General features: G+C 46.7%; 1 long non-coding RNA gene across 1 annotated transcript in view; it reads right to left on the reverse strand.

The window, feature by feature from the left end:
• The window catches only part of LOC307198667, a 70,799-nt gene extending 51,242 nt beyond the window's left edge, over window positions 1-19,557 (reverse strand). The window contains exons 1-2 of the long non-coding RNA XR_013831666.1: window positions 19,356-19,557; window positions 12,663-12,816 (exon numbers count right to left, since the gene is read on the reverse strand). This is a non-coding gene — a long non-coding RNA (uncharacterized lncRNA). The remainder of the gene's footprint in view (window positions 1-12,662; window positions 12,817-19,355) is intronic.
• Between the last annotated feature and the right edge of the window lie 8,218 nt (window positions 19,558-27,775).

Below are 27,775 nucleotides of genomic sequence, written 5' to 3' on the forward strand. Positions count from 1 at the left end.
GGCTGCTGCTAAAACTGGATCCATGATTTTAGTTCCTTTTCCTCTTAACCTTGTTTGCAAAAGATATGATGCATGTTATGTAAAGCATTTGATTGTGCTTTCTGACCTGTGCCTGAGGGTGGGAATTGAACATGAGAACCACTTAACTCTCAGTCCCTTTGAAGATTCCGCTCTGCAGGTGAAGACTTGGTGCGTGGGTGGCTGCAGTTTTTACGTATTTTTGGATTGAATTTCACCTAGTGCTTACGGCACCAATGGCAACATAGCATTTATAAGAAAAAGCAAATGAAATTGTAAACAAGTGCGACAAAATTGAAATAGGGAAAGTCAGTGTGAGAGGGGATTCACAGAGTTTTTTCTTATCTTGCTCCATGTAGAAACTTTTAAAAGTATTACAGAAAAGCAGGGGTAGGGGTTGCGGTGAGGTGGGGAAGGCACAAAATTGTCTCATATTTCCGCCATCCAGACGCAGTACAGTTCCTCTTGGCCTATTTCTTTGCTGGTATTTTTCTATGCATTTTGAGCACAGTTGAGATAAAACTATATATAGCATTCACCATCCTGTGAATATTTATGTAATGAACAATTTCCGATATCATTCAAAGTATAACATAAATATTATTCTTAGGAATCACATAATATTCTACCGCCTGAATGTTCCATGATTTACTTAACCATTGCTTTAATGACAGGTATTTACGTTTTCAGCGTCTCACTTTGTATAAATAAACCTGCAGCGGCCATCTTTGAATCTTTGGCCATAAATCTGGGCTGTGCTTAGGATTATATATTCAGGAAATATTCTTAGAAAGAAAGTTATAGGGTCAAAGGAAATGGACATTTTAAAGACTCTGGACTCATGCTGTGAAATTGCTGAGCTGCTTGCTTTGGAAACAGATGGACAGAGCAAGGGGCGCAACTGCCTTGACACTAACAGATCTGCTCAGCTGTCTGTTATGCAAGCAGAAGGGCAGGATCTACTCCCCATCCTGTGGGGGTGAATCCATTGAATACAGAAATTATTCAATAAACAGAAGCTATAATTAGACTTTCCTGTATTTTCCAAGTTTTCTACAGAAAATTTATAATCAGAAAAGCGGCTGTGACTTTTTAGAGCTGCACGACGAGGCAACTGCCCTTGCTTCTCAAGCAATAAACAGAAGGAGAAGCACCATTACCCACCCAGACCTAGCACACCTGATGTGGTTTATAAAGCCCCCGCCAGAGCATTTCCCTAAGGGAGCCTCGCCACTACTGCTTAATCTAGGCAGCTCAGGTATCATCATCGTACAGACGAAAAGACTGGGCTCCCCCAAATGTAAGCATCTTACTGAGGAAGTGGATGAGAAAGCCTGGTGGCCAACCAGGATCTGAAAGAACTGACATTCTTTGTTTTCAGCTTCTTCAACTTAATCTTTTTATTGTTTATATGAAGTCTACATGCTGCTATGGAAACAGAGCCTGGGTAGGCCCCAGCGTAGCACGAAGCTGAAGACAGAACAAGTGCGTCTCTGCTTAATGCACCACTTGAACTTTGCCTGGTGAGGCGCTGGCTGCGTTCCTGACTCTCCTTTCTTTGAGCTTGAATGACATGAGGGTGGGCTGCTCTTTGTAACATGTTCTCCTCCCCACTGGGGAGACGTGATTATTGGTATTAGGGTCAGAGTTGCCAGTGGTTAGGATATAGGATAGCCCCGGGGAGAGACAAGGGATTATCACTGCCCAGTGCCCACAGGGACCCCAGAATGATGATACAAAGCGTCCATCCACTCAGGTATCCTTCTCTGATGGGAAACACCGTAATACCTAAAATGTGTACGGCCCTGTCGACTCCTTCAGAGACGAGGCAACTTCTTACGTTTTGATCCTCACAGCTGCCTGGTGAGGCCAGTGTTGTTACTACCTTCATGCACAGAGAGGACACCGAGGCAGTGTGTGGCTGGAGCTGGCTGGATGCTCTCCCTGAGTACTCGAGAAGACCAGCTCTCCCAGACTCCTCCGCAGTTAGGGCCAGGGCCAGATGCTTGGGTCTTGGCTAGCAGACTGTGGGCAGAATGACAGAGCCATAAGATCTCCTAGGCCATCCTCCAGGCTCTCTAGTGACATGAAGAGGATACAGTACAGGATTCCAAGGAGGCTCTAGAAGACAGAAAAGCCGCCACATGGAAGGAAACTGGATCCCTGAGTCATGATGTGGAGGAGGGCCACCTGACATTCACTGGACTGTAACGGGAGTGAAAAATGAACATTGACGATGTCAAGTTGTACGATGGGAATACTTGTTTTTAACCGCAGCATTGCCTGGCCTAGTGTGACACATACAAACTGATTGGCTCAAGGTCACCTACGAGTGACGCTCAGTTTAATACCATCCTCCTGTAACCCCCGCTGTGGCGCCTTTAAGTAGGATTAGGAAATTTCGTCTCCAATATCTTGGCAGCCCATCTCCGCTTCATGCTGGAGTGTCTGGAGGCTGGGAGCTGGAATCATCTGACTCACACGCCCACACATTTCTGGAGATTGATGCTAGCTATTGGCTGGGACTTAAGCTAGGACTGTTGGCCCAAAAAGCCTCAATATGGCTTCTCCGTGTGGCCCCTCTGCTTCCCCACAACATGGTGATGGAGTTCCATAGCGGGCATCCCAAGAGGACCAGATGGTATCACTTTTTATGTTCTAGCCTCAAAAATCACACGGTGTCACTCCCAACATAGTCACAAGCCCACCCAGATTCAAAGGAAAGGACCACAGGTCCCACACCTCAGTCTCAGGGCATCTCTGGGTGGCAGCCATCTTAGGAAATGCATCCTGCCATGCGTGGCTAACGAGACCCACGGCAACAAGAAGAAGCCCGGGACAAGCGATTTGGTCACATTTCCCTTTTTTCTTTTTAACAAGAAAAAAAAAATGTGTGTGTGTCTAGAAATTTTCTATAAATGTTCACAAGAAACAGTTGACAATCATTTCCTCCAAGGAATGAGACTGGAAATCCAGGGTGGAAGAAAAACTAGATTTTCATTGTATACCTTTTTATGGTTTCTCATGCACTTGTGTTATTTTCATAACACCAAATAGAATTTTAAAGTGACAAATGGGGATATTCTGAGTTGCTTATACTCGTTCTCCTTTTTTCTCTGTTGAAATCATTAGATTCTTTTGGAGGCCAACCAAATGATGCAAAGGAGGAAAAAGAAAATTCTTTGATTTTCAATGGAGACATCAATTTTCATTTTGTACTCACTAGACGACAAGTTGGCAAAATCAGAATCACATTCACACATGCAAGAAATTCTTAATTTCTCTCCAGCAGCGGGTAACCACCTGGGTGTGCGTTCCAGTCACCTGGAGAGCTTCACGAAACAAGATTCCCAGGCCCTACTGCTGACCGGTAACATCACAGCCCAGAACCTGCACCTTAAAGCTCTCCCACGTGATTCTGATACCGTCAGCCCAGCCCTGGGCTTTTGAACTTGGCTAGAAAGAACACAACTACAGGCCCTGGCTCTAGGCGGGGATCCACATGGACTCCAGCCCTGCTATTCCAGGTGTGGGCCACCTGAGGTTGTTAGGGAGGCAGTCTCAGGTCCCACACCAAAGTACCAAATTAGAATCTGCATTTTAGAGAGATCCCTTGGTGATTCTCGGGCATGTTAAAGTGTGAGAAACACTGATGCAAAGTATATAATCCCAAGAATAGGGAACAAAACAGACAAAAAGTCCCATCTTCATGAAGCTTATTTCACGTGGGGGAGATAAACAGTAAATGATAATAGTGATAAGTATTATATATGATATACTTAATGATACAGATATAATTTATTTATATAAGTTATATATAAATTATATGATCAAATATATATTTATATATAAATTATATATGATATAGTATATACGCATGTATATGATCACATATATGTGATATATGTGATATAAATGTAATTTATTTGTTTAAATGTTGTATGCAACACTGGTGATTTTGAAAATAACCAGTGGACATTTGCCTTACGTTTTTAAATGACATGTTAGATGCTGGTCAGTATTAAGAAAGAGGAAAGGGAATGTGAGGCATACATTTGCATCTTTAGAGCAGGAAAGAGCTCACTGGAAAGCTAGCACTTGAATAAAAGCCTGAAGGAGGTGAGGGAAGGGGTCCTGTGGAAATCTGGTGAAGAGGATTCCTGGCAGAGGGAACAGTCAGTGCAAAGGCCCGTGCAGTGAGCGTGAGTCGGGAGAGGGCATTGCAAAGACTCTGTCTTGCACTCGGAGTGAGATGGGGGCCTGGGTGGGCTTTGAGGAGCAGTGACATGATCTCACTTATGTTGTCAAAGGAACCCTCTGGTTGCTGCTGGAAAATATACTGTGGGGCAGCTGTAGACACAGGCGCCCTGCACAAAGCTACTGCAATAATCCAGGAGGGAGTCAGTGTGGCCCAGAGCAAGGAGGCTGTGAGTACTGGTCGGACGCCCCCCTCCTGCTCTACATGGGACGTTTGTGACAGCCCCTCTCCCCACCTCCAGGGGCGAAGGACAGAGCCGGCGTTGTCTGTGACCCTTCCGAAGTGTCGCGTCGGCCACGGGGGGAAGCTATGCAAAGCACAGGGCATGAGTTTTAAGATAATTAAAGCTGTGTCTCATTTCCCATCAGCGCGCGCTGCTTACGAAGGCATCGTCTGGCTGTGTCATCTGCAAAGGTTAACGTGCCGTGTGGCTTTACTCTTCTATTTAAAGTGCCGTAATGGTTGACAACAGGGGAAATTAGAGCCCCTGCGAAGCACAGAAGTCATAAAAAACACAGCTTAGTTTCCAGCAAGGTTTATAAGAAGACCCTGGGTGACACACACAGCTTCTCTTTTCACTCATTCAGGAGCTGAACGACTACCATTAATCTGTATCGGCAAAGATAATGAAGTAGCACAGTTCTGGGGGGGCAGCCAGCCTGGAGGAGCCGGCAGGGAGAACACAGGAAGCAGGAAGCACCTCCCTTACGCTGTACCTACCATCCCACGGATGGTCTCACTGCTCCCACACACTCATTATAATGTTCTTTCCCTCAGGTTCACCCTGGTCCAAACCCATCTCTCAGCCACCAGGGAGCACCCGGATCATCACTCTCCTCTGTCTCACGCCCTGAGGTTGGCGCCGAGAGTCAACAGGAAGAACCCTTGCAGAGAGGCCACAGGAACAGTTGCCAAAGAGCTGCCACCACGGTGAAGGAAGGGGGTGCACACATTTGCCCAAGTGAAACGGGTGAGGCTGCCCGAGACAGGAGGAAGCAGAGACCCACAGGTGCTGACAACGGACCCGTGCTGTTCCCTCCTTTCGCCACTAGAAGGAAAGTGAAGCCTCGGAAAGCGGAGTGACCTGCTCAAGAGGACATGAGGGGCTGGTACCGGAACAGTGAATTAAACACCGAGCCCCTTCCTCAGGACACCGGGTTGATTGTGTGTTTTGCGGGACTAGCTTCCTCCAAGATCTGTCAAAATTAGCGCTTCCCTGGGGACCCTAAATGCTAACACCAATGTCTGACTTCACAACCTCACTTTCCATCAAGAGGTATTATGAGAAAATTCTATCCCCGTCCAGGTTCCCACGCCTCTCCGGTGACCCCCCGCCCCCTCACCTTAGGGCGAGCCAGGTTTGTCTGCTTCCTCCACCTTCCCAAGACCGAGGCTGACTCCGATTCCATTATCCTTGCTCTCGGTGTCTCTGCTTCTCAGTTCTGGGGGGAGGGTGGGACGAACGGGGTGGGGTGGTGTGCTGGTGCAGAGAGAGCGGAGAGGAGGGGCAATGGTCTTTCTTACTCTTCATCCTAAGACTGCCTCTTTACTAAACCCAGCATCAGAATACTCAGGTCTAACGTTTTCCTCGAGTCTTCGTTTCCTTATGAAGGTTCCCACATCACAGAAAACATATTTCAAGTAAATCTGTATGCCTCTGTCCTGTTCATCTTTGTTGCATTTTCAGACCCAGCCAGAGACTCTAAGAGGGTCAAGGAAAACTTTTTCCTGCCCTACACTCCCTCCTACTGATTAGGTCTAAAATACTAGAGAAGGACTTCCCTGGTGGCACAGTGGTTAAGAATCCTCCTGCCAACGCAGGGGACACGGGTTTGATCCCTGGTCCGGGAAGAAGCCCGCATGCACCACAACTACTGAGCCTGCGCTCTAGAGCCCGTGAGCCACAACTACTGAAGCCTGCGTGCCTAGAGCCTGTGCTCCGCAACAAGAGAAGCCACCGCCATGAGAAGCCCACGCACCACAAAGAAGGGTAGCCCACGCTTGCTGCAACTAGAGAAAGCCCACACGCAGCAATGAAGACCCAACACAGCCAAAAAATTTTTTAAAATTAAACCGTTAAAATACTAGAGAATTATCACATTCCTTATATTAACTGCTTCCTGTCTATCTACTCCCGTGAGAACACAAGTTCCATGAGGGCAGGGATCTTTGCCTGGTTTGTTCACTGATGTCTCAGAAGCATCTCTGAGCTTGGCATACAGTAGGCACTTTATGAATATTGGATACATGAATTAGTGATGCCTTCATGATCCGTCGTTTGCATGTTTGTGAATATTTCTTTAGGAGATAGACCGATAAGTGAAATGGCTGGGCCAAAGATGGACGCATTTAAAATTTCAATGGACACAACCAAATTGTACTCAAGAAAATGTAACCGGGCTTCCCTGCTGGCGCAGTGGTTAAGAATTCGCCTGCCAATGCAGGGGACACGGGTCCGAGCCCTGGTCCAGGAAGATCCCACATGCAGTGGAGCAACTAAGACCGTGCGCCACAACTACTGAGCCTCCGCTCTAGAGCCTGTGAGCCACAACTACTGAGCCTGCGTGCCGCAACTACCGAAGCCCACATGCCTAGAGCCTATGCTCCACAACAAGAGAAGCCACCGCAGTAAGAAGCCGGCACACTGCAATGAAGAGTAGCCCCCACTCACTGCAACTAGAGAAAGCCCGTGCACAGCAACAAAGAACCAACACAGCCATAAATAAATAAATTAAAATTTATTAAAAAAAAAAAAAAGAAAATGTAACCAATTTACACTTCCAACATCAAAGTATGGGTATCTGCTTCCTCACCCTGGATAGTAACTCATAAAAATTCTTACATTGTTTTAATATGGGTTTCCCATGCATACGCTGGTGAGATTGAACATTCACTCTTATATTTATTAGCCATTTATATTTCCTCTTTGAACTTATTATCTTTCAGTATTTGTAACAGGTTAAACATTTTTTTGAGAATATTATAATTTTTCAGGTAAAAACTGTCCAAGATTTGAGAATGAGCCAAAGAGATCCCTGGGTCTCCCTTCACTGGCTATCTGGGCATTGCCTTGGCGTGATCAAATTCTACAGAGGTGTATGCCTTTAACTGACTTGCCATTGATTAGGCTATATTACATGCCTGTAGGGGTAGCAGTTAAATTAAAGACAGCTAGTAGCAATGTAAATGGTTCTTGTCTGCAGCGATGCAAATGGATTTTGTCCCAGAGAGAATATAACTCTAACTCAAATTCTGATTTGAATCTGTTTTAACTGAGTGGCTCCTTCAATAATTAATGAGCTAAATAAAATCTCGGACATGTATTCATTTTATATTTGTATGCCACGTTTCTAACTTCTGGAAAAATTATACCTTAGCCGACTTTCCCTAGTCAGCATGAGGAATTCAGCTACCCTTGGGGTTGGGGACCAGGGAGGGGTTTTAGAATTATCTACAGCGGTGATACCAAGAATTAATGTTCAGATCCGGACATTTCCTCTGTCTTTCCTGATTCCACTTCAGAGTTTGGGGGTGGGAGTGGGGAAAGTGTGCTTTGGTTTGGTTTGGTTTAAATCATCATTCTTGCGCATCGCATTTTGATAAAACGTGCAGCGTTCCCTTTGGGCAACGTTCTAATCTTACAGCGGATTTTTCCTTTTTCTTTAGAGAAGAGCTGTTCTGTAAGGTTTGAGTTATGACGAGATAATGGCCTCCAAAGCCAGGCTTTGTGCAGAGAAAAGGGGATTTTCTAAATTCCTTCATCTCCCTCCCTCAGGAGTCTGGAGGACCTAAGAGAGAACCTTGGAGATGGGGAAGACAAGGGAGGATAGTTCCAGCTGAGAAAGGAATGTGTTTAGTTTAACTGCTCTGGGTTGTAGGAGCTGAGACATGTGTATAAACTGGGGGGGGAAAGCCAAAGGCAGCAGAACCTCAACCTCGCTTCCCTTGCAGACTGTGGAAGGAGCCAGGCCCCGTGCTCACCTGCACCCCAGCAGGGGTGGCACACCCAAGTCAACCCAGTGTGCAAGGTGGCCGAGTGCCAGGCAGACGAAGGGGGGATGGGGCGGGGCTTGAGTTAAACTCTCGCAAGAGTTTATCTCCCAGCTCCCTGGGAGATAAACAATGAATATGTTTTTCGTGTAACTGTAACAGGGAAGAGCCAGTTTTGACTCCTTGTTGGATCTGTTTCCTTGACAGATCCTTTGCTTTTTGCTGCTTTTGTTATTATTTTTGTTGCTTTTGTTATTATAATCATACAGAAAGGCCTGCCTCAGGGAACCCTGCCCACCTGCCAATGGCTGCAAGGAAGAGGAAATTAACACATCCCCTCCAAGAGGCTGGCCATTCCAGGAGATGTTTTGCAAGACTGATGGTCCTTTTTACTTTACTTCCTCCCTGCCTCTCCCTCTCTATTCCGCCTTTTTACTTTACTTCCCTCTCTGATTCCATAAAGGAAACCAGCAACCAGACCCCGATAAGACGGTTATTTTGAGACACTAGTCGGCCATCCTCTCGGTCACATTCCTTGCCTCAACACCTCGTCTCCAATTCATTGGCCTGTCGTGCGGCGAGCAGAGCGAGCTTGGACTCCGTAACATAACTGTGCACTCTACAATTTTCGAGATGTGCAATATTTGGGACATACTTATACTAAAAAATTATTATTTGTTGTTTATCTGGAATTTGAATTTAACCGGGCCTCTTGAATTTTATCTGGCAACCCCACATGTGGCAGGGCTGGAACCCAGAGTTTCCTGCAGCCTCTCCAGGTGGCTCGCTCACCTAACGCTAACCCTAACCCTAACCCTTCCTCGTAGGTAAGAGTGGCAGGATGGCCCACGTGGCTTGAGAACAGATCTAGACCTCGGGGGGAAAGGGGACATAGCAAGGGCAGCAGTGGGGCCTGGTGAGCCAGAAGGGGCCCCAGGTGTTGACCAGGCCGAGAGAGACAGCAATGCAGACCTGAGCTGCAGAGGCCGATGGACACGTGGCACCTGGAGAGTCATCAGTATAAGGACTGAGGCACCGTGAGGGAGGACCCAGAAGTCAACAGGTAAACCCTCTGCTTGTCATCATCATGAGGCCACACAAGCACCCTTTCACTCACACACCCAGCTGCACCTTAGGGAGGAGGGAGGTAGGGATGGAAGATAGAAAGTCTAGGCATTTTACCCAAATGAGACTGGCATCAACCTAAAGAAACCACGTGATGTACTCGTTCATATTAAGCTTCCTAGAGTGGGCAAAATCACAGGGCCCCAATTGGAGAGAGAAGGCCAGGCATGGAGAAATAAAGTGGAATATACTGATAGTTTATCTCCACTTCTGAATATATGGTAATTTTGTGATTCACTCATTTTTATATAGCATTGTTTTATCTTTTTTATGATTGCTTTTTGGAGTGTCTTCACAGTATTAATGATTTAACTGCCCGATGTTACAGATATTTTCTGGTCATTACATTGTTGTAATTCAATGGTTTTGTGCTACCACTTCTGCTGCAGTTTTAATTTTCACGTCATCCGTCAAAAACTGCCAATTATGCCTTATGCAATTTGTGTCTTGCTTAAGAAAATTTTCCTATCTCAAGATTATGAACAAATGTCCCTATATTTTCTTCTAATATGTTTATAATTATTTGTACTTTTGGCTTCTAGCTTATTGTATATAATAGACATGATGCATATCATGATTTATCAATATTTTATAGCTGATAACGCGAGAACCCTGTAATACACTTCATCATATGCTTTCTTAAAATCCTGTTTGTATTGTATGGGTTCATTTAGTGAGAACTGAAAAATAGTATAGAAATAGTATGGCTCTTCACTTACTCAAACTGGTGACATTTAATAAGAATTTATAATTTTTTCATGTAGAACTTGCATGTTGTTACATTTATTACTAGATATTTTTTAGTTTTATGGCTATGGAATCTTATTTAGTATTACATTTTCTAATCTATTATTGGAAATGTTGAAGAAATCTTTTGATTTTTTTATGTTGATCTTATGCCAGACCACTTTCTAGAAATCTACAGTAATCCGTCACTCGATTTTCTTTGATTTTCTAGGTAATCGTATCATCTCCAAATGCCTCATTTTTACCTGTCCTATTGGATTGGCCTCCAGTACAACGTTTAATAGTAATGCTGATTGTGCTACTTCTGTCTTGTTCCCAACTTCGATGGGAATGCTACAGGTGTTTGGTAAATATCAAGATGTTATGTCAGATGTGTCAGGAGCTCGTCAACCCATAATATCAGCAGCTACCTGGTACACTACCCTCTTTCCTGAGTACCCATGCTCTCTGCTCCCACCTGCCTGCTACACTTGGCTGCTCTAGCAACACGCCGTCAATCACCTGGACGGATGACCCCAAGAACTCCTCTCTCTCTGCCTCCCCAACCTCAAGCTCGGAGCTCTGCTGGAGCCCTCAGGCAGCACCCCTGGGCTGCTCCCACCATTTAAAGAATCTCACCTGCACTGGCTTGATTAGTGAACTTCACTTTCAATCTGATTTCATCTCCCTTCTGGCTTTCATGCATTCCTCATAACTTCAGGTCCATGAAGGGTAATACAGGTTATACTTGCAATTTTATAGAGGTGTAATAGATGTGGTTTATGTCTTTACTGTAATTTCTAGAGCTCTAGTGCAAAAAGGGGCATGGTTCACAAGTGTACACATTCTAGTAACTTTATCCAATCTCCCTCCTCCCCTCTTCTCCTGAGACAGGCTGGGACCTGGGACCTGGGAACCTTTGCTGCAGAGCTTGCACCTGGACAAACATCTCTGCCAGCAACAAAATACAAAGAAACTATGAGTGACCAAAAATAACTGTGTGCATATGCAGTTAGGGCAAATTATGGACAACAAGATACAAAAAGACCAAAAACCCAGCTGCCACTTCTGAAGAGCTGGGAGCAAAAACAGGGTGTTGGGAGCAAAAGCAGGGAACTGTGCATGCCCCCTGCACACAACACCACCAAATGGGTGGGCAAACCACCTAAGCCACTCCTCTGGCCCGACACCTGGACCCGCCCCTACCCTCGCCCCATGTAAGGAGCCCCCTCACCCCCTCGGAGAATGAGCAGGGGAACCTGTTACTTGTTTTCACTCCCTCGTGATGCAGCAGGGGCCCCAATAAAACCTTGCCTGTATTTCTTGTCTAGACCCTTGTCAATTTCCCTTGATTAAAGAACTCCGAGGACCCTGGTTGGTAACATTTCCACAAAAGTCACTTTCACCCCTTCATCAAAGGCTCCCACCACTTCTCAGCATGTTATGGAGAACTTCTGGTACTAGACACATTTTCTGATGTCTCTGGAATGAAAAAGGCTGGGCTGGTTACTTATGGTGCTGCTCTAACTTTGTCCTCAAAGTTACCTTCTCAATCAGCATAGGTCCAAAGAGAATGTTAAAAGAAATGAATAAGATTTCATGCTGATGGCTGAGATCATAAAAGTTCACTTTAGAAGCTCACACAAGCTGAGATGTGAGCTCAACTAGGACCTCACAGAGAAGTTTTAAACATCATTGGGATTAAAACTGCCCAAGAAAAATGCCCTCATAAGTCTTTTGGCAATTGACTGTGCTACCCAAAGGACAATAGTACTATTACTTCTGGTTATTTAGAACCACTTCTGATCTTAAAAAATCATAATTACATATTGCCTGACTTTTTTGATGCACATCTGCTGTTCTATAGGTCCCCTGGCTTGGTCTGATTTGTTTACTTGGAGATCATTTACCAGAAACAGTTCAGTCCCATTCACTTTTCTCTCTAAGGAGTCATGGAAGAGTCAGTCTCAGAAAGAGAAACTAAGAAAAGACAAGGGAGCTAACAAATTACTTTTACTCACATGCACCAAAAAGTGTTGGTCTCAGATGTGTAAACAAGTGAATTTGTAAGATTTAAGAGTCCTCCCTAATTTGCTCTGATTGGAATCATCCCACTGTTGGCTTTAAGTGTTCAAATTTGACAGTGGAAACAGCTCAGAAAGGACATGGCTATGGAGACCGCTGGGCTCGGGGATGAGGATGCTAGCTTTTTGGAAGACTGAGTCATGACTAGAAAAAGACTTTCAAACCCCTGGAACCGTGAGCCTGAAATTCATCTCCAGCACATTAAGGAAAAGAGGATAAGTTCCAATAGACATGACCAAGACTTTGCTGCCACCTACCCTCCATACCTAGATCTGGCCTTGCCTCCAAATGCCACACAGTAACCATGCACCCTCTTCGATCCACAGAGCTACCGAACAGTGCAAAGTCCCGATTGACAGAAACCCGAAGACACTACAACACTCAGAGTGAAGGTAGAGGCCAGGACAGAGCAGGCACGGAACTTGCGGGACATCCCACAGCAAAGCCACCGGTGACTTACCTGCATGCGGACAAGGAGACCCAGAGTGGACTCACGCTCCAAAGTGCAGTGATTCCAGTTTGCCTGATGCTAAAGGAGAATGTCCAGATGCAGGATATCAGGGTATCTGGTTTTGACTGATTCATCTTGGTTTGGGATCCCCTAGAAACCGACCCTGAAATGAAAATTTGAGTGTAAGCAGTTTATTTGGAAGGTGGTCCCAGGAAGTACCGCTACAGGGAGGAGGAAGTCAAACCACGCAATAAAGGAGGTGGGATGGACTGGGACATCCTGTGGGCAGCTGAGGGTCAATCACGCCGAGCAGTCGGGGAGACGGTGTACGACAGGGCACAGAGCTGTCCCAACTTTGGGACAGGGGAGAGGACGTGGGGTGTGTACCCATCATATACCAGCATCGTTAGGGCTATTCCCAGGGACGCTAACTTCCGCCTGCCCACCTTAACCAAGTGTGCCAGAGAGCGCCCTCCAGTGGAGAGCTGGAGGTACTTGCAGGAGGCTGCGCCCAGCACGCCTGAACAGTGACAGGGAGGGCAGACGGGCAGGGCACTAACCACCCCCGCCGCGACACTGCGAGATTTGCGAGCTTGGACAGCTGGGTTTTCCAAGCCCTCTGAGTGATACATCTACCCTGGTCTCCTCCTGGGATACAGCCCAGCACCATTTCTTGGACACTGCAGTGGTCTTTCTCAGGCCAAGTTCACCTGCTATTCGGCAGCCTCCCTGGTCAAGCCCATAGTCATTGGGGTTTCTGTAAATGGGATTGGCATCTGTAAGGGAGGAAGAAGTTTTCCTTGACTCTCTTAGGGTCCTTGGCTGCCTCCAAAAATTAAACTGACAAAGCCAGATTAACAAGAGAAGAGCATACACATTTTTTTGAATTTTCACATGTGCACGGGAGCCTTCACAAGAAAATGAAGACCTGATGAAGTGACCAGAGCAGGCAGCTTTCATACCTTGTCAATGAAGAATCAATACATTTGTGATGAATTGACCAGACAAAGGGGTTTGGGTGAGCACGTGGTGAAGACACAAGTGGGAAGGTGAGAGTGAGTTCAGCAAAGTTTGTTTGCAGATTTCTTGGCCCCAGTTCCCCATCTCTGATGCTAAAAATGTCTCCCTTCCTCCTGGCACAGGGCGGGCATCTCTCACACGGGAGTTTTCTGACCTATTTCAGGGAAGAAGGGAGGGCAGGTGGGGGTGGGTGTCAGAGTGGCCTTCCTGCTTCTGCCGCTTCTCTAACTCCTCCAGCTGGGGAGGTTCCATATGCCAAGGTGCCATCTTTTGGGTAGCGTGTCCTGAACCCCATCACATCAAATAATAAAGTCAGTCCCCAGAAGAAAACCCTGCCCTGCAGAACCAGGGGGAGAGGTGATTCCAGATGTTCAACCACAGCTTTCGTTGTTACATCATTTACAGATGGTCCTATCACTCATGAAATTACCAGCACTTCTCACCCAGCTGCGGCATCTGTCCCCAGATGCGGCTCTGGCCTCCAGCACTCCACCTGGGCTGTCAACTCCTGGTGGGATGAGATTTCTGGAGCCCAGTTTCATATGTGCCACTCTTGATTCCAAAACTTGTCATGGCTTCCCATTCCCTGAAGAGTAAGGTCCAGTCCCCTGAGCCTCCAGAGCCCACACCCAGCCTGGCTTCCCAGTACAGGAGCCGGTCAACCTAGCCACTGACACACAGACAGACGGTGTCACCTTCAACACCCTCCCCTTGGAACACCCTCCCTCCATCTCTCCGCCCAACAAAAATCTCTCATTTAAGGGACAAGTCAAAACTTGCCTCCTCCAGGAAGACTTCCGAGATCACTCCAGCCCACCGGGCCCTTCCTCTTGAGTCCCAGAGACAAGTCTCATCTGCACCACCCATGTGAACTTGGAACACGTTTTGTGCTGGAGCTTTTTGTCCTTTTATATAAGCTTTCGTAGTCCACAGGCATGATGAGGCCCTGGAGGGAATGAGCAGTGTCTCACACTTCCTCCGGCTTCTCCAAGCTCCTAGCAAAGAGCCGGCAGACACGTGCATTTTTATTGAAGCTGCTAATGGGAGATGAGACCCCAGCAGCCTTGTGTCTGACACACACCTGGGCTCCCTTGGCCTGGTTAGTGCCAGGACGGAGCAGGCACTCAATACCTGCTTGCTTGGGGGAATTAATTAGTTTACCAGTTAACCTCTGCCCTTGGCATTGATGGAATCTTAAATAAAAGCATTACTTAGGGGCTTCCCTGGTGACGCAGTGGTTGAGAGTCCGCCTGCCGATGCAGGGGACACGGGTTCATGCCCCGGCCCGGGAAGATCCCACATGTCACGGAGCGGCTGGGCCCGTGAGCCATGGCCACTGAGCCTGCGCGTCCGGAGCCTATGCTCCACAACGGGAGAGGCCACAACAGTGAGAGGCCGGCGTACCACAAAAAAAAAAAAAAAAAGCATTACTTTGTCCTCATCCAATCGCCTCAGAGCTTTATTCAGATTTTGTGTTTTTATTTAGACCTCTCCACCTGCTCAAAAGGTCACTCTAGGCCCCCAAAAGTACCTTGCAAAAAAGAATTCTGTGACTTTGATTTTATTTTTCCCTCAATAGAAAATAACCTTTGAAGAGAGAAAGCAAATTAGGTGGCTTTTTAATTTTCTTCTTTGGAACTAAAAGCATGGAAATTTGGTACACTCAGGATCTGGCTTTCATGGTTGCCATGGTAGCTCATCCTTTGAGGGGGTGGAGGATCTTCCCACAATGCATTTCTCTACAGACTCACAGGGACTGGGCAGATGGAGCACATGCAGGACCCTGTGCTGCTCATCTCTGTCTGCCCTGAACTGAGCAGGGGGCTCCGCAAAGGTGAGCAAGCTGGTCCCAGATCACAGCTCGTGACCCATTTTACATCTACAAGTCAAGGAGAGTGACTCTGGGAAAGCAGTTCTGTGCACAGCAATGTGGTGAAAATAACAGAAATGGGCTCAAGCTAGCATCAGTAACACAGGAGGCTCGGCGTCAGGTTCCAGGGAGTCCTGAGCAAGAATGGCCGGGCCGGGAAGGGCTGGAACGGAGCCCTGGATTTCGCTTCACCCCCAGCCTCCACTTGCCTCTGTGTGTGGCTGCATCCTTCTCTTTGAGCCACTGGACCTCCCCCTTCCCCACCACCCTCAGAGACAGACACAAGCACAGTTTGGGCTCAGTGTCCCATGCCCCCTACTCACACACACCCCAGTTTGATCCACTGGGCCCTGAGAGGTGGGGTCATATTGGGCAAATATGGCTGACACAGGTCACCTATGTGGATGAGGGAGGTGGTTTAAAGAATTCACCGTGGGCTGCAAACATACCCCCAACATGCATCTGTCAGTATAACAGACCTCCTGCAAAGGAGTACCTAAGGAGCAGCGTCAGGGCAGGAAAACTAGGATAACGGGAAAACATGCCCCAAATCCCCAAGTGCTAACAGAAAAGCCTCATGACCCAAGCCCATTTATAAGAGACATACAGCCCATCTAAATGGTTTGCTCCTAGCAGGGATACTGGAGGAGGTGGGATTTCTTCTAATGGTGTCTCTGCCGAGTCGAATATTGTTTTTATGACAAATGCATTTTCCATCGCCTTTGAGTTGCTGCCAGTGGGAAAAGCAGGCAGGGGTGAGTCATCTCCCAGCGAGCTCTCCCCATCCAGCTGCTGCAGGAGAGGCTTGTATTCTCTCTCTGTCACCCTATGCTTCCTGGGCTCTGACATATCCCGGGCCCAGGAGAGCAACTAGAAGCCTTGTCACGTGAGCCCAGGCCCAGAAAGATTCAGTGTGAATCTCCCAGTTATACAATGCTGCTTGGCAAAACAGTGACTTAAAACAACCGGTCAACTGTTTTGCTCACAAATCTGCAGTTTGGGCAGGCTGCGCTGGGACTGCTCATCTCTGCTCCACGTGGGGGCCGGACGGGGCCGCTATAATATGACTCACTCCCATTATTCCCAGGCGGGGCTCCTGTCCGCTGGGAGTTCGGCCAGGTGTGGCCAGGTGAGGCCAGCGGCCTTGCCTCCTCTCCCCCGGGCACCCCCAGGCTACTGGGCTTCCTCACAGCATGGCAGCTGGGTTCCCATAGCAACACCCCAAGAGGCCAGCGAGAAGGAACCGCCTGGGTCTGAAAACTGGCACAGCAGCACTGCATCTGTATTCTCCTGGTCAAGCAGTCATGGAACCAGATTCAAGGGAAGGGAACAGAGACCCTACCTCTCAGTGGGAGGAGTACCAAAGAATTGGGGGCCTTGTTTGAAAATGACCACGGCTACTACATATAGGAGATGTAAGTGTGGGAGATTAATCCTGGCAGGGTGAAAGCTTGCCTCTGCCCTTAGGCACTACTCCCCAAGGTCACATCGGCCTCTTCCCACACTCTCACCCCCAGCCCATCCCCCTCCTCTACCCTGGGGATCGCAGCAGTCCCATCCCACCCTCATCCCCAGCCCAGCCCCTTCCACACTCAGTGAGGGCTGAAGGCTGGACAGGCCCGCTGAAGGCTGAGCACTAGCGGGACGGCCGTCGGGGGAGGGATCCGAGGGGTGAAAGTTCAAGGGGAAGAGCTTTCTCAGGCAGCCCCGAGTGTGCAGCCCAACGTGGGGTCCCCAGAGGTCCCAGGCAAAGGCCCCACGTGGGTCGCAGGAGCTGGGACAGACCAAAGAGCAGAGAAGCTACAGCTCCAGCCCAGCATAAACTCTGGACGTCTCATATCAGGGGTGAGCTGACGTCTTCTGGAAAGGGCCAGACGGTAAACAAAGTGAGGTTTGCAGGCTACCGATGGTCTCTGTCAGCTGCTCCTCTTTGTTCTTCTAAAACCCTTTAAAAGTATAAAGCCGGGGGCTTCCCTGGTGGCGCAGTGGTTGAGAGTCCGCCTGCCGATGCAGGGGACACGGGTTCATGCCCCGGTCTGGGAAGATCCCACATGCCGCGGAGCGGCTGGGCCCGTGAGCCATGGCCACTGAGCCTGCGCGTCCGGAGCCTGTGCTCCACAACGGGAGAGGCCACAACAGTGAGAGGCCCGCGTACCGCAAAAAAAAAAAAAAAAAAAGTATAAAGCCCACTCCTAGCCTATGGCCCATGCGGAACATGACGCCAGCAGGATCCGGCGCACAAGCCCAGCTTAGCCCCTTGCTCTTCCCAGTGTGGTCCAGTGGCCCAGCAGCATCACCCGGCAGCTTCTTAAAATGCAGAATGGCAGGTCCACTCCAGACTGAGGTAAGTCCTTGCTTAGACCAGGCCCCCAGCTTCCCCCTCCTGTGCTCCCCACGTGTCAGCCTGGCTAAGGGGAAGCCCTCTGCTTCGGCCTGTGCCCGGCTTCCCTCCCACTGCCAGGGGGACAAACCAGACCCCACAAACAACAGCAGGGAAATGATTCTTCCTCTAAACATGATGAACCAGACTCTCCTCTGGCTTCTCCCAAGTTTTCACCAAAATGTCTATGAAGACATAGAGAATGTGGAAAATTCACGCCACCACCCTCACGGCTTGAGAACCGTCTGCCAACTGTCAGCCCTCTTCCCGCAGAGGCGGCGGGATCTGCGTCCCCTGCCTGGGACCCTGGCTTCACCCCAGGGACTCTCTTGTTAACAGAGACAGCAGAGATGCTGAGTCACTTCCAGGCCAGGTGGGAAAAGTCCTGCAGCTCCTCGGGGGTCCTCTTGGGATGCTCACCCTGGGGGAAGGGGGCAGGGGTGGAGAGTGAGGACAGCTGCCATCTAAGAAGTCAACCGCCCCGAGACCCCTGAGCTGAAGAGGCCGCCAACCCAGCTCAGCTCCCAGGCAGCGGCGATGTGAGAAGGCATCCTGGACTTGGCCCAGATAAGCCCCCAGGTGTCTGCAGCCCCAGCTGACATCTGGTGGGGGTAGGGTGGCAATGGTGGAAAAGGAGGAGTTTCCTCTGGGCTACAGGCAGTCTGTGAGGAAATGGCTGCAGAAACGGAGGGACAGTCACACCCTGGAAGCCACATGCCTTGACCTCCAGCTGAGTTGTAATCAAGAAGCCCCCAGAGACACAATGAGCCTTCTGTTACGGAACCATACCTGGTAAAAGTCAGCTGAGTGACACCAGGGCTGTGGTAAAGGAAAATACAGCATTTATCGCAGGGCGCAGAGCAAGAAGTACCCAAGCCTAAGCTCAGCCATTAAAAAGAATGAAATCATGCCATTTGCAGCAACATAGATGGACCTGGAGATTATCATACCAAGTAAAGTAAGTCAGACAGAGAAAGACAAATATCATATGATATCATATTGCTTATATGCAGAATCTTAAAAAAAATGATACAAATGAACTTATTTACAAAACAGAAACAGAGTCACAGATGTAGAAAACAAACTTACAGTTACCAGGGGGAAGGTGGGGGGAACGGATATATTGGGATTTTGGGATTGACATGTACACATTACTATGTATAAAATAGATAACTAATAAGGACCTGCTGTACAGCACAGGGAACTCTACTCAATACTCTGTAATGACCTATATGGGAAAAGAATCTAAAAAAACAAAGAATGGGGGGCTTCCGGGAAGATGGTGGAAGAGTAAGACGCGGAGATCACCTTCCTCCCCACAGATACACCAGAAATACATCTACACGTGGAACAACTCCTACACAACACCTACTGAACGCTGGCAGAAGACCTCAGACCTCCCAAAAGGCAAGAAACCCCCCCCCCCACGTACCTGGTGCGCGAGGAGAGGGGATTAAGAGCGCTGCTTAAAGGAGCTCCAGAGACGCGCGCCAGCCGCGGCTAACAGCGCGGACCCCAGAGACGGGCAGGAGACGCTAAGGCTGCTGCTGCCGCCACCAAGAAGCCTGTGTGTGAGCACAGGTCACTATCCACACCCCCCTTCCGGGGAGCCTGTGCAGCCCGCCACTGCCAGGGTCCCGGAATCCAGGGACAACTCCCCCGGGAGAACGCACGGCGCGCCTCACGCTGGTGCAACGTCACGCCGGCGCAACGTCACGCCGGCCTCTGCCGCCGCAGGCCCGCCCCGCACGCCGTGCCCCTCCCTCCGCCCCGCCTGAGTGAGCCAGAGCCCCCGAATCAGCGGCTCCTTTAACCCCGTCCTGTCTGAGCGAAGAACAGACGCCCGCCGGCGACCTACACGCACAGGCGGGGCCAAATCCAAAGCTGAGCCCCGGGAGCTGTGCGAACAAAGAAGAGAAAGGGAAATCTCTCCCAGCAGCCTCAGAAGCAGCGGATTAAAGCTCCACGATCAACTTTACGTCTGTGGAATATATGAACAGACAACGAATCATCCCAAATTAAGGAGGTGGACTTTTAGAGCAAGATTTATGATTTTTTCCTCTTTTCCTTTTTTTGTGAGGGTGTATGTGTCTGCTTCTGTGTGAGATTTTGTCTGTATAGCTTTGCTTCCACCATTTGTCCTAGGGCTCTATCCGTCCGTTTTGTTTTTGTTTTTCTCTTAATAATTATTTTTTTATTTTAATAATTTTATTATATTTTATCTTACTTTATATTATTTTACTATATCTTCTTTCATTCTTTTTTTCCTTCCTTCCCTCCTTCCTTCCTCCCTCCCTCCCTCCCTCCTTTCTTTCTTTCTTTCTTTCTTTCTCCTACTAATTCTTTCCTTCTACTTTTTCTCCCTTTTATTCAGAGCCGAGTGGATGAAAGGCTCTTGGTGCTGCAGCCAGGAGTCAGTGCTCTGCCTCTGAGGTGGGAGAGCCAACTTCAGGACACTGGTCCACAAGAGACCTCCCAGCTCCACATAATATCAAACAGTGAAAATCTCCCAGAGATCTCCATCTCAACACCAGCACCCAGCTTCACTCAACGACCAGCAAGCTACAGTGCTGGACATCCTATGCCAAACAACTAGCAAGATAGGAACACAACCCCACCCATTAGCAGAGAGGCTGCCTAAAATCATAATAAGTCCACAGACACCCCAAAACACACCACCAGACGTGCACCTGCCCACCAGAAAGACAAGATTCAGCCTCATCCACCAGAACACAGGCACTAGTCTCCTCCACCAGGAAGCCTACACAACCCACTGAACCAACCTTAGCCACTGGGGACAGACACCAAAAACAACGGGAACTACGAACCTGCAACCTGAAAAAAGGAGACCCCAAACACAGTAAGATAAGCAAAATGAGAAGACAGAAAAACACACTGCAGATGAAGGAGCAAGATAAAAGCCCACCAGACCTAACAAATGAAGAGGAAATAGGCAGTCTACCTGAAAAAGAATTCAGAATAATGATAGTAAAGATGATCCAAAATCTTGGAAATAGAATAGACAAAATGCAAGAAACATTTAACAAGGACCTAGAAGAACTAAAGATGAAACAAACAACGATGAACAACACAATAAATGAAATTTAAAATACTCTAGGATGGGATCAATAGCAGAATAACTGAGGCAGAAGAACAGATAAGTGACCTGGAAGATAAAATAGTGGAAATAACTACTGCAGAGCAGAATAAAGAAAAAACAATGAAAAGAACTGAGGACAGTCTCAGAGACCTCTGGGACAACGTCAAACGCACCAACATTCGGATTACAGGGGTTACAGAAGAAGAAGAGAAAAAGAAAGGGACTGAGAAAATATTTGAAGAGAGTATAGTTGAAAACTTCCCTAATATGGGAAAGGAAATATTTAATCAAGTCCAGGAGGCACAGAGAGTCCCACACAGGATAAATCCAAGGAGAAATACACCAAGACACATATTAATCAAACTGTCAAAAATTAAATACAAAGAAAACATATTAAAAGCAGCAAGGGAAAAACAACAAATAACACACAAGGGAATCCCCATAAGGTTAACAGCTGATCTTTCAGCAGAAACTCTGAAAGCCAGAAGGGACTGCCAGGACATATTTAAAGTGATGAAGGAGAAAAACCTGCAACCAAGATTACTCTACCCAGCAAGGATCTCATTCAGATTTGATGGAGAAATTAAAACCTTTACAGACAAGCAAAACCTGAGAGAGTTCAGCACCAACAAACCAGCTCTACAACAACTGCTAAAGGAACTTCTCTAGGCAAGAAACACAAGAGAAGGAAAAGACCTACAATAACGAACCCAAAACAATTAAGAAAATGGGAACAGGAACATACATATCGATAATTACCTTAAATGTAAATGGACTAAATGCTCCCACCAAAAGACACAGATTGGCTGAATGGATACAAAAACAAGACCCATATATATGCTGTCTACAAGAGACCCACTTCAGACCTAGAGACACATACAGACTGAAAGTAAGGGGATGGAAAAAGATATTTCATGCAAATGGAAACCAAAAGAAAGCTGGAGTAGCAATTCTCATATCAGACAAAATAGACTTTAAAATAAAGACTATTAGAAGAGACAAAGAAGGACACTACATAATGATCAAGGGATTGATCCAAGAAGAAGATATAACAATTATAAATATTTATGCACCCAACATAGGAGCACCTCAATACATAAGGCAAATACTAACAGCCATAAAAGGGGAAATCGACAGTAACACATTCATAGTGGGGGACTTTAACACCCCACTTTCACCAATGGACAGATCATCCAAAATGAAAATAAATAAGGAGACACAAGCTTTAAGTGATACATTAAACAAGATGGACTTAATTGATATTTATAGGACATTCCATCCAAAAACAACAGAATACACATTTTTCTCTAGTGCTCATGGAACATTCTCCAGGATAGATCATATCTTGGGTCACAAATCAAGCCTTGGTAAATTTAAGAAAATTGAAATTGTATCAAGTTTCTTTTCCGACCACAACGCTATGAGACTCGATATCAATTACAGGAAAAGATCTGTAAAAAATACAAACATATGGAGGCTAAACAATACACTACTTCATAACGAAGTGATCACTGAAGAAATCAAAGAGGAAATTAAAAAATACCTAGAAACAAATGACAATGGAGACAGGACGACCCAAAACATATGGGATGCAGCAAAAGCAGTTCTAAGAGAGAAGTTTATAGCAATACAACCCTACCTTAAGAAACAGGAAACATCTCGAATAAACAACCTAACCTTGCACCTAAAGCAATTAGAGAAAGAAGAACCAAAAAACCCCAAAGTTAGCAGAAGGAAAGAAATCATAAAAATCAGATCAGAAATAATTGAAAAAGAAATGAAGGAAACAATAGCAAAGATCAATAAAACTAAAAGATGGTTCTTTGAGACGATAAACAAAATTGATAAACCATTAGCCAGACTCATCAAGAAAAAAAGGGAGAAGACTCAAATCAATAGAATTAGAAATGGAAAAGGAGAAGTAACAACTGACACTGCAGAAATACAAAAGATCATGAGAGATTACTACAAGCAACTCTATGCCAAAAAAATGGACAACCTGGAAGAAATGGACAAAGTCTTAGAAATGCACAACCTGCCAAGACTGAATCAGGAAGAAATAGAAAATATGAACAGACCAATCACAAGCACTGAAATTGAAACTGTGATTAAAAATCTTCCAACAAACAAAAGCCCAGGACCAGATGGCTTCACAGGCGAATTCTATCAAACATTTAGAGAAGAGCTAACACCTGTCCTTCTCAACCTCTTCCAAAATATAGCAGAGGGAGGAACACTCCCAAACTCATTCTACGAGGCCACCATCACCCTGATACCAAAACCAGACAAGGATGTCACAAAGAAAGAAAACTACAGGCCAATATCACTGATGAACATAGATGCAAAAATCCTCAACAAAATACTAGCAAACAGAATCCAACAGCACATTAAACGGACCATACACCATGATCAAGTGGGGTTTATTCCAGGAATGCAAGGATTCTTCAATATACGCAAATCAATCAACGTGATACACCATATTAACAAATTGAAGGAGAAAAACCATATGATCATCTTAATAGATGCAGAGAAAGCTTTCAACAAAATTCAACACCCATTTATGATAAAAACCCTGCAGAAAGTAGGCATAGAGGCAACTTTCCTCAACATAATAAAGGCCATATATGACAAACCCACAGCCAACATCGTCCTCAATGGTGAAAAACTGAAAGCATTTCTACTAAGATCAGGAAAAAGACAAGGTTGCCCACTCTCACCACTCTTATTCAACATAGTTTTGGAAGTTTTAGCCACAGCAATCAGAGAAGAAAATGAAATAAAAGGAATTCAAATCAGAAAAGAAGAAGTAAAGCTGTCACTGTTTGCAGATGACATGATACTATACATAGAGAATCCTAAAATGCTACCAGAAAACTACTAGAGCTAATCAATGAATTTGGTAAAGTAGCAGGATACAAAATTAATGCACAGAAATCTCTTGCATTCCTATACACTAATGATGAAATATCTGAAAGTGAAATCAAGAAAACACTCCCATTTACCATTGCAACAAAAAGAATAAAATACCTAGGAATAAACCTACCTAAGGAGACAAAAGACCTGTATGCAGAAAATTATAAGACACTGATGAAAGAAATTAAAGATGATACAAATAGCTGGAGAGATATACCATGTTCTTGGATTGGAAGAATCAACATTGTGAAAATGACTCTACTACCCAAAGCAATCTACAGATTCAATGCAATCCCTATCAAACTACCACTGGCATTTTTCACAGAACTAGAACAAAAACTTTCACAATTTGTATGGAAACACAAAAGACCCCGAACAGCCAAAGCAATCTTGAGAACGAAAAACGGAGCTGGAGGAATCAGGCTCCCTGACTTCAAACGATACTACAAAGCTACAGTAATCAAGACACTATGGTACTGGCACAAAAACAGAAAGATAGATCAATGGAACAGGATAGAAAGCCCAGAGATAAACCCCCACACATATGGTCACCTTATCTTTGATAAAGGAGGCAGGAATGTACAGTGGAGAAAGGACAGCCTCTTCAATAAGCGGTGCTGGGAAAACTGGACAGGTACATATAAAAGTATGAGATTAGATCACTCCCTAACACCATACACAAAAATAAGCTCAAAATGGATTAAAGACCTAAATGTAAGGCCAGAGACTATCAAACTCTTAATGGAAAACATAGGCGGAACACTCTATGACCTAAATCACAGCAAGATCCTTTTTGACCCACCTCCTAGAGAAATGGAAATAAAAACAAAAATAAACAAATGAGACCTAATGAAACTTCAAAGCTTTTGCACAGCAAAGGAAACCATAAACAAGACCAAAAGACAACCCTCAGAATGGGAGAAAATATTTGCAAATGAAGCAACTGACAAAGGATTAATCTCCACAATTTACAAGCAGCTCATGCAGCTCAATAACAAAAAACCAAACAACCCAATCCAAAAATGGGCAGAAGACCTAAATAGACATTTCTCCAAAGAAGATTTACAGACTGCCAACAAACACATGAAAGAATGCTCAACATCACTAATCATTAGAGAAATGCAAATCAAAACTACAATGAGATATCATCTCACACCAGTCAGAATGGCATCATCAAAAAATTCTAGAAACAATAAATGCTGGAGAGGGTGTGGAGAAAAGGGAACCCTCTTGCAGTGCTGGTGGGAATGTAAATTGATACAGCCTGTGGAGAATAGTATGGAGTTTCCTTAAAAAACTACAAATAGCACTACCATATGACCCAGCAATCCCACTACTGGGCATATACCCTGAGGAAACCACAATTCAAAAAGAGTCATGTACCAAAATGTTCATTGCAGCTCTATTTACAATAGCCCGGATATGGAAACAACCTAAATGTCCATCATCGGATGAATGGATAAAGAAGATGTGACACATATATACAATGGAATATTACTCAGCCATAAAAAGAGACGAATTTGAGCTATTTGTAATGAGGTGGATAGACCTAGAGTCTGTCATACAGAGTGAAGTAAGTCAGAAAGAGAGAGATAAATACCGTATGCTAACACATATATATGGAATTTAAGAAAAAAAAATGTCATGAAGAACCTAGGGGTAAGACGGGAATAAAGACACAGACCTACTAGAGAATGGACTTGAGGATATCGGGAGGGGGAAGGGTAAGCTGGGAGAAAGTGAGAGAGTGGCATGGACATATATACACTACCAAACGTAAAATAGATAGCTAGTGGGAAGCAGCTGCATAGCACAGGGAGATCAGCTCCGTGCTTTGTGATTGCCTGGAGGGGTGGGACAGGGAGGGTGGGAGGAAGGGAGACGCAAGAAGGAAGAGATATGGGAACATATGTATATATATAACTGATTCATTTTGTTGTAAAGCAGAAACTAACACACCATAAAAAAAAAAACAAAGAATGAATATATGTATATGTATAACTGAATCACTTTGTTGTACACCTGAAACTAACACATCATTGTTAATCTACTATACTCCAATATAAAATAAAACTTTTTTTTTTAAATCAAGAAAAAAAGATGAGTGAAGACTGAGAGCCTGGTAGTGTGCCGCCGGGAGATGGGGGCAGCTCTTGGGAAGACTTGGGGATTCTGGTGACAGGACCCTTTCTAGACACCCACAATGTGAAGTGGTCGCTAAAGAAGGCACAGCCAGGCTTCAACCTGAAGTCGGAGGTGTCTGCCTGCACGGACGCTGTCAGACTCCACCCAGATGGCCTCAGAGCACCCTCACCATTTGCTGTGGGCTGAACTGTATCCCCCAAAGTCCAGAGGTTGAAGCCGCAATGCCCAATGTGACTGTATTTGGAGATGGGAGGTGATTAAAGGAGGTGATTAAAATGAGGCCGTTAAGGTGGGGCTGTAGTCCAGTATGACAGGCATCACTATCTGAAAGGAGACCCCAAGGGCATCAGGGCGCAGAGGAAAAGTCAAGTGACAACCCTGCCGGGAGGAGGGGTGTCTGCAGGCCATGGAGAGAGGCCTCACCAAAGCCAACCCCACTGGCATCCTCATCTTGGGCTTTCAGACTCCAGAACTGTAAGCAGAGAGATTTCTGTTGCGTAAGCCACCCAGTCTGTGGCATTTCGTTGTGGCAGCCCTAGCAAACTAAGATGCCATTTCTGTGTGCCCACCCCACCCTCGGGGCCTTACGCTTCACGGGTCACCTCTGGTACTTATGTCATGCAGTGCCCTTACGCTTCGGGAACCACGACCCGCATGAGAGTTTAGATGCCCGCCCTGGTGCAGGGCACTCAAGCCCCGCTCCCTGGCCTTGAGGTGGGACAAACCCTTGGTGCGGTTCCCCCTCCAGAGCCACCCAGGGGCTCAGCCTGAGACTGGGGCTCCACCTGAAGTTGCACCCTTACCCCTCACCAATGTCTCCCCCAGAGTCCTGCCCGAATGAAACACTGGCTCACAGCTCGTCATCTCAGAGGCTGCTTCCCAGGAGCCCCACGCAAGACACTGGCTTACAGGAGGTGTCCACCCAGCATCCTAGATTCAAGCCACCTTGACACCCGCACTCCATGTCGTACTCACCCCCGATGGAAGACAAGAGTGCTGCCCGGCTGCCGGCTCAGACTCTGGGTTTCTGGCTGCTCACACACTTTCAGCTGTGTCTCTGTACTAGCAAATGTCTCAGACCTGTTCTTTGAAGCTTAGCAAGGGTATCATTGCTCAGGTTCCCCTCCTGGTCCCCTCTCAGATGTCAGTAAAAACAACCTGGCCTGCTCAAACCCCCCTTCAAGGGCTGTGCCCATTCTTGGGGACCCTGCTTTTTAAGGGACCCTGAAAGGGGGTTGGGGAGGGAACCCAAGACTTCACAAGGAGCCTCAGTTTATCTCCCCCCCAGAAGCACACCCTGAGATGAGGACCCCTGTGCAAGCACTTTATTTAGGAGGTGATCCCAGGAAACAATGTGGGGTGCGTGATATAGGGAAGCTCGGAAGAGTAAATTGTGCAGCAGGTCACTGCTGTGGCTGCCCGCAGCTCCACCCAGCCAGGGACATCTGAGGAACAGGGGAGAACTCACCCCAAGCTTTCCACCCAGTGGGCGGGGTCGCTGAGGAATTTCTACAGCAACTCCCATCCCAGAGAGCAGTCCCTAGTGAGTTGAGGGCTGTTCCCAGGGGCTGTGCCAGTGGGCACAGGTGGTAGACAGGTGCCCATGGCCACGCAAAGCCCTCGAGTACCGGGATCTGGAAGAGGGGCTGCAGCACATGGGCTGAGGCGACACAGTTGGGGCGCCGGCGGCATCT

The sequence above is a fragment of the Stenella coeruleoalba genome, assembly GCF_951394435.1.
Source record: "Stenella coeruleoalba genome assembly, chromosome: 15".
Lineage (NCBI taxonomy): Eukaryota > Metazoa > Chordata > Mammalia > Artiodactyla > Delphinidae > Stenella > Stenella coeruleoalba.